We start from the raw sequence: 337 nt of genomic DNA on the forward strand, positions 1-337 counted from the left end.
CCCTCACCTTCTACCTGCCTGTGCAGTGCCGCTGCACATGAGGAGAGAGCAGAGAGGGAAGGGGCTGCTCGCCGGACAATACTGCCGTCTTTTCTACAGAAAGTCGCCAGATTTGTCACTTTTGTGAAAAAGAGTCGCTATGGGGGTTTGAAAAGTTGCTAAATCTAGCGACAAAGTCTAGTATACAGAGTATAATGTTGAAACAAGTTCACTTAGTTGTATACATGCCAGTTAATGTAGCAGCTAAACTGGTATCACAAAGATTTTTTTAACATAAGCATTTTCTGACGCAATTTTCGGTCTTCTGTATGTGAACAACTGTCTGTCTCTCTAGATG

Source organism: Etheostoma spectabile, chromosome 10 (assembly GCF_008692095.1).
Source record: "Etheostoma spectabile isolate EspeVRDwgs_2016 chromosome 10, UIUC_Espe_1.0, whole genome shotgun sequence".
Taxonomy (NCBI): Eukaryota; Metazoa; Chordata; class Actinopteri; order Perciformes; family Percidae; genus Etheostoma; species Etheostoma spectabile.